The sequence below is a fragment of the Parasteatoda tepidariorum genome, chromosome 7 (assembly GCF_043381705.1).
Source record: "Parasteatoda tepidariorum isolate YZ-2023 chromosome 7, CAS_Ptep_4.0, whole genome shotgun sequence".
NCBI classification, from domain to species: domain Eukaryota; kingdom Metazoa; phylum Arthropoda; class Arachnida; order Araneae; family Theridiidae; genus Parasteatoda; species Parasteatoda tepidariorum.
Window position 1 is genome coordinate 37,042,909 of NC_092210.1, and position 7,143 is coordinate 37,050,051.

Genomic DNA, 7,143 nt, shown 5'->3' on the forward strand with positions numbered 1-7,143 from the left:
TTTTTCTAAAAGGGCTACAAAAAATAATAATTTAGAAAAATAAAATATATTCACAGATGGTACCCAAATTTATAGAAATAAGAGAGGGTTACGTAATTGGTGAGATTTTCGTGGTGAAATAAATTTGACCAATCAAGATTTCACATTGCCTTGGCGGTGCAACAATTGCATTCGGCGTAAAACCTTCTTCAGGGGTCCTTCCACTGCATCGGACTGCCATGCATAAATGCGCGTTTGTGAATTTGTGGAAACTATATCGTAACGGAGCATTCTCGTTACATATGATTTATATATGTAATCCCACGTAAATGCGATTCATGAATGTGCAAACAACTCGTCTTACACGTAGTTTTTAAACAGTCTCACGCTCATCTAGCGCAAACACGTAAATGACTTTTAAGCTTGCGCAAAACGCATTTACGTGGCACAGACGCGGAGAGTAAGAGAAAAATTCACCATTCATATTTTCCGAAAGCTTGCATTTCCGAATTTATATACGCGACTCCATAGACATATGCATTGAGAATGGCTCTTTAGGGAACATTGACATATCATCCTAAAATATTACGTGTACTCAACGACGATACCAATATGAGTTATATTTATGAGATGCATTTACCCTGGAAATACTCGTTAATCAGGTTCTTGCTTGCATCGTTGAAGTTTCATAAGTGATTTTTCTGTGAATTCGGAGATGCGAGCGAAAAGAATATTGTTTTTATTATTGTAATGGCTTCGAACTTTAAATATGCACAAACGTAGGCAGCTAAGAGCTTTCCCACAAGAATTATTTGCTCCAAAGCAATAACCTCTGGTTTCATTAAACCTTTTATTCAACCTCTTGTTGTGTGTTAATTTGTCCTTTAAGCATGCTGACGAGAATAATCGGAAAAAATAGGATCGCTTTTGTACAATCATGGTATGTATATAGTTTTTCATAAGAAAATTCTTCCAGTGCGACAAGGTCACCTGTATTTTATATGAATTAGAAAATCAAATTTATATGTAATTATTTTTTAATCTTTATTATTAGGTCTAAAACAGGAGCAACTTTTGGTGCTGCTGGTGGCCTAGGCTTTTTATATTTTACTGATTGGAAAGCTGTTCTTAAATATTTACCAGTTTATAACACTAAGTTTCAGAATAGTGAAAAATAATCGAGGTAATGAATTTCTTTTAATTTGTCTAAAATGTTTTCCTCTACTTATCATATTGGGATGATTTCCGTATCATATTATTTTAAAAATTGATACTGTTGACATTTAGACTATGGAATTGAGTACCTCTTGAACTAGGCATGGTACCTTTAAGCTTTTACTGTATATATAATCATCCTTTTGCCTACTATTTCTATCTTGATTTTTTCTTATTAGACACTCTTATTTCTAAGTTTTTTTTGTAGGAACATAAAAATTGCTTTAATAAGAGGGGCACCCAACTGTAAATATTAACCCTGATTTACAAGGGTGTTGCCATAACTGTACCAGCTTTCACCAACTTTAATTACCAATAAATTTTAAACTTCCAAATATTTAACAGGAAAGTGTAGTTTGCCCAGGTTGCTGCTGTCTATAGGCTTCAAATTGGTCCTCTTCTGTGATATTTATGTTATTTTTATTCTCACATGCCTTTGTATAGGCATTGCCTAAATGTGGCAATTATTTAGGTTCAGAATTATTAGATACAGAAATCTTATACAAGATACTGCTCATAATAAAGTGCATTTCCTTTTAACACTGTATGCCATCTTTTGTTGTAATATTGCTACAACTTAATAGTTCTAACTAAATTTCTCATTCTTTATTTGCATCATAGACTGCTTCATAGTTTTTTGGGCTCATATCTTAGTTATGAGTAATTGATTTATATAAATCTCTAGCATTGAGTATGCAAAATATAAATAGTGAAATATAAAATATTTATAGTGGAGTATTTATTTTAGATAAGCAATAATTTGCAGCATCTTGTGGATAATGGTGACAGTATAAAATGCATGCTATGCCTATTATTGTTAACATTGTCATTCATTCAATGCAACATCAATTTTTTCTTAAAATTTTTCAAATTAAGGGTCACATATAAAGCATTGATATAGTTGCCATTAAATAAGGTGATTATATGCATTGTTTTATTTAAACTTTTGCTCAAGGGTGGCTCTTTCAATAGATCCCTCCTTTTGTAATTTTTTTTTATTTTCTCGAGAGCCGCTGCCTAGGACTTGGGGATTATTCAGGAAATCTTCCTGAATATAGCATTTCTCTATTAGAACCCAAATTCGCTTTGTTAAGAATTTGGTATGGCCTCACCACTGTAGCAAACATACCTGTTTGCGTTACCATTAGGATTAGGGTCAAATTCCTGCTTTTATGAACTGATATGGAAGCACTAAAAATTTCATACCATAGAGCTTGTCAAAAATCTGATATCTTTTGACAATGCAGTCAAAATTATTCCTGGAATAATGTTTTAAATGTATATATACTTAAAAAAAAATATTTCAAATGAAGTTAATAGGATCTATGCATGTTTGATTTTGCCTCTCTTTCTTCATCTTCTTTTCTTGTTATATCTCCAGATGACTTAGCCTCTTTTATTATATCTCCAGATGACTTAGCCTCTTTTAATATTTCTGATTTTTTCTAATCATCACATACTGACATTATTGTCCACAATAGGCAATTCCTCAAAGTTTTTTTGGATTCATTAAATTTGCAATTTTTTTCTTCTATTTTATGAGCAGACATTCTTTTGTAGTGACACATCTATTTCTTTAGGACTGCATAGTTCAAGCTATTTCTTTCCAAGCATGGTAATCTATTTCTCATTTGTGTTTCAAGAAATGATTCATAAAATTGCTTAAGAATTCTTTCTTTATGAATTTGAATTCAAAAAATTCTTCAAAAAAAATAAAAAATAAATTTTTGATTTTTACTGGTTGAAAATTTTTTGTGATTTCACAATTTTACTTAGATTTGATTACACAAATTTTTTTCTATTAACAATCTAGCAAATGTATTGAGAAATCGGTTTTCTTTCTGCGTTATAACTGTATTGTTGTGTTGTAATTGTATACCATTGTAGGCTGTCTTATCAATTGTCAAATTTTTTTCTGTTAAATTTATAAGATAAACTGACTTAGGACAATATCTGCATGGATGCCATTCTTCAGTCCTGAGGACAAAAATCAGTCTTGAAAGAAAATCGGTAGACTATATTTCATCAATAAATATCTCTTTCCCATTTGTTTTTTACAATAAAATTTCCTCATTTTCTTAAAAGTGTAGCATATTTTTTGTTAAAAATAAAGTAAAATATTACATTTTAATGAAAATATTGTTTTTATAATTATATTACGAAATGATCAAGTAAAGATATCACACTACAATTAGAATTCATGAACAGGATTGAAACTTCAGCGTCTGCTTTCTTAAACAAAATTTGTACTATTCTATCCAAATTTGCTGGAGTTTTCATTTTCCCTCTTCGTTTTGAAATACTAGCCTAAGCTAAATTAAGATTTTTTTTTAAAAGAAAATATTTTTACAGATAAGACAAAAATATTGAATGGTGAAGTAAAAAATATATAGAATTAGGAATATGCACAAGGTTATTTTTTATTGTAATTGTTGTAAAAGATAACGTGAAAAAAGTCAAATTATTGATAAATATCTGAATCATTATCGTAAAAGGGTAAATTTTGTAGTCGGTGAGCTATAAATTTATGGTAAACAACACTAGACCCTGTTAATTGGTCAAAATATAAGTTCAGTTTTGAAATTCTTTTAGAATGGCATTCATCTAGAATAAATTTTGATACATTGATAATATTTGCACATCAAAAGTTATCGAAGTAACAGTAATATTTTTTAAAATATTATTATAAAATTGACAAAATTATTTTATTGTGATAGTCATATAGTAATTAATTAGGTTGCTGTTTTTTGCTGCTATTTCGTTTTTAATTAATATTTTAAAAATTCAAATATAAACAATTTAAAAATGTAACATATGATTCATTAATAATTAAGTCAGTGTTTTCATCATGGAAAAAAAATGGGTGAAAATTTCTCACCCTTTCTCAAAAACAGGGTGAGATTTCAAAAAGTTAAGTGAGATTTCAAAAAACTAAAAAAACACAAAATCTCTTGAAAAAAAAATCACTTCCTTAATAATAATACATTTTTAACGTCTTCTATTTTTTAAAGCATTGAATATTTTTGGTGCATCATCATAGAAGATTTTGTCTTTACAAGGCATTTGTCTACCTTACATCTACATTAGCACATAAAAAATTTGAACGTCTTACATGAAGAAACCTTACGTATGGTAAACACGTGGTTGTAGAGAAATGTGTTCTGAAAGGGGTTTCGTGGTTGTGTTCTGTTGTTCGAAAAGTTTCTGAACAATACTGGTAATTCGGGAAGCTAGATAACGGGGCAGATGTGGAAAATAATGAAAGATCCAGGAAGTAAAGTGAAACGGATTTTATTCTAAAGGGGTAAAGATTTTATTCTATTTCCAAAATGCGAGAAATTCGCGAATTTTAAAATTGATTTATAGAATGCGCAAATTTCTCGCAGTGATAATTTTTTAATGCGTGAAAAGAAAAAATATGCGAGATTATCGCGTTCTCGCGCTGTAGTGAAAACACTGATTAAGTTAACATTACATTTTCTCATTACTGAGCATAATTATTGAATTTTGAATTAATCTTGTCTAAACTTCATTTAGAGTGTTTCTAGATAATTTTTTTTCTCTTTCTTACAGGATAATTTAGTGAAAATTAATGTTCAAGCCGATATAGATAAACAAATTAAAATCTTTGTTGTATGTCTGTAACAATTTAAGTGATGTCAATAAAGAAAATTTTGATTTCTTGACTTTTTTTGTTAAGTTCTTCATCTTCATTCTAAATTGTCTTGTGCAATTAATTTTTTGGACTGCATATGACTTACAAGAAAAATGCACATACTTATACCAACATATTGAAACAAAATCCAGCTTACATTAATGAGCATGGTTGAAGACATGAGATAAGGTAAAAAATTTGCTGTTGCTGCACACCCTGGGTCAAGATATGAACTCTCAAAGTTCTAGTAAATTTATTATTAAAGTAAAAAAGCCCTATGCCTGGTTTTGTGTTCTTGGCAGAATAGTTAAGATATCTTACTTTAAACTGAGTGGCTGATGGTTCTATATCAGCTGATGGAATTTAATTTTCATTTCTTATATTGAAACACGTTTTCTTTTCCTTTGAAGTAAAAAAATATTCATTATTTTTTAAATATTTTTTTCAGTAGCTTAATAATTATAAAAATAATAATAATCAGTAAATTAAATTGCTACTAAAGTTAAAATTTTTAAAATAAAACAAAAAAAAAATATTTAAATATATAAATAAGATTTTTTAGAACTTTTTTTTAAAATTTTAGTTTAATTAAAATTTCCAATTAGGTTATTTACTTTTAAAGATAACTTTTTTCCAAGTGAAAAAAAAAAGTTTTTTCCAGAAAAAAAACTGTGTTTAAACATTTTTTAGGCATAAAATAATTAATATTAATAAATAATTTTTAAAAGGAAATAATTATGTATTCCAATTCCAAGTAAATTCATCATTTTATATTTTAAAGTATTGAAAATTTCACACTAAAATAAATTACTTTTTTGAAAGAAAAAAAACTTTTATCAAGATATGAAAAATTAAATACTATCACAAGCTGAGATGTAACCAACATCTCTGCTATAAGTCAGACATCCTAACTATTTGGCTGCAAATGCATAATATTTACCAAAGTTGTTTTTTCACTGTAATATCAAATGAAATGAGTTGAGGGTCATATCATATCTTGATCCAGTGGCAGTGAATTTTTATCCATCTATGTTTTCAACCAAGCTCTTTAATTTTATCTTTTTTAGTTCCAGTAAGAGTTTTACAGATGTGTACTTCTCTTGTAAGAATTGTACTACAATATCTTGTCGCTTTAGCACACTCTATACATTTATACTAAAAAAATGTATAGTTTAAATTCAAAGGGGGTGTCAGCTACACTACTTAGCATAAGACGATTGTAGCCTACAAACTTAATTTTTATTAGTTTGTGAATCATATTAATATATGCTTCTCTTTTGTATTTTTCTTGTATATTTTTATTATCGGGGTATATTTCAGTATTCATGTTTGATAGCACCATCTAGTTTAGCTTAAAAACAATTGTGGCAATCAATTTCTTTTAAAATAGTTTACAAGTTTCAATCATCTCGGGTCAAAATTAATAGCTTAGTCTGCTGGGTGACAATCGGGAGAAAAAATTCGTCATGTCAGCATTAATCAAAATGGATTCTTTGGGAGTAAACATGCATACTAAAGTAAATGAAAATGTAATGGTTATAAAATAAGTTTGATGATTCAGGAAAATAAAAAGTAAATACTATTTTTATTACAAGATAATAAAGAGTAATTACTTTCTCTTTAATGAATATTCATACTTGAACTTGCACCTGATATTTTTCTTGTAATTACTGTTTTATTATGATAAAAGTAAAATAATTCTGAATTTTTCACTTATAATACATGATAAATCATTAATAAATAAATGCATGATTCTAGATTTTTTACTTGATTTTGTATCTGATGCAGACTAGATAGTAACATAATGCAATATATTTATATAATAATGTGTCTCCCAACATATAGATATACACATAGTTTGCCTCTTGCAAACTCCCATCGCTAGACTTATAGCATTGGCAGTGACTATAGTTATGATGTAGAGCTAGACTAAACAATAGGAACAAGTTTTGACAGGAGTCTTCGAAAGAAATATCAGAAGCCTCCCCCCTCCCTCCAGAAATTTTGTTCTTGGCTGTTTCCATAGCAGCAAGCAACCCCAGGCTCTGGCTAAAGAGTTTAATAAATTGAAAATAGTGGTGATCATTTTAAGCAGTTTTTTTTTCTCCAAAATTCACTGGTGCAACTAAAATTTTTATTAATATGTAAATTTAATGCATTTAAATTTAAAAACAAAAAAGGCTAGAAAAACTTATAATTCATAAAACTTTAATCAAAAGCATTAAAATATACAAGTAATAACTATCAATATGCATTTATATATATATATTCAAAAATTAAAAGTATAATAAAAT

The 7,143-nt window shown here is 28.4% G+C and overlaps 1 long non-coding RNA gene across 1 annotated transcript; it reads left to right on the forward strand.

Moving 5' to 3' along the window:
• Positions 1-270: 270 nt before the first annotated feature.
• Positions 271-4,880, forward strand: LOC107455651 (uncharacterized). The gene is made up of 2 exons (XR_011637249.1): positions 271-919; positions 4,768-4,880. It is a non-coding gene; the product is annotated as an uncharacterized lncRNA (long non-coding RNA).
• The last annotated feature ends 2,263 nt before the right edge of the window (positions 4,881-7,143 follow it).